We start from the raw sequence: 533 nt of genomic DNA on the forward strand, positions 1-533 counted from the left end.
TTAAAGTTTCCAAAGTTGAAAACCACTGCTCTAACGGGTTGCATTTTATTTAGGATATTGTTGTATGTTCTAACTCAGTGGTTCTCAACCTTTTTAATGCCGTGACCCCCAACCGGTCATAAGTCGAGGACTAAACCGGTCGTAAGTCGAGGACTAAACCGGCCATAAGTTGAGGACTACCCAACCGGTCGTAAGTCGAGGACTTTCCCTGCCCGGGAGCGCCGCACATGCGTGGTTCCGCCCCCTGCGCCGGCCGAGGCGTAGCTGGCAAGCGGCAGAGACGGAGCAGGCCGACCACCGGCTGGCCCAGCTCAAGGGAGGTAAGGCACCCGCCGGAAAAGGGGGAAAAAAAATGGCGGACAGCCTTGCTTGGCGACCCCCGTGAAATGGTCGATCGACCCCAAATGGGGTCGTGACCCATAGGTTGAGAACCGCTGTTCTAACTCTTTTAGAATTTTAATGGACTACAGGTGGTCCTCGACTTATAACCATTTGTTTAGTGTCCATTCAAAATCAAAACAGCCCTGTAAAAA

The sequence above is a fragment of the Protobothrops mucrosquamatus genome, unplaced genomic scaffold, assembly GCF_001527695.2.
Source record: "Protobothrops mucrosquamatus isolate PMUCROS unplaced genomic scaffold, P.Mucros_1.0 scaffold_204, whole genome shotgun sequence".
In the NCBI taxonomy this organism is placed as follows: domain Eukaryota; kingdom Metazoa; phylum Chordata; class Lepidosauria; order Squamata; family Viperidae; genus Protobothrops; species Protobothrops mucrosquamatus.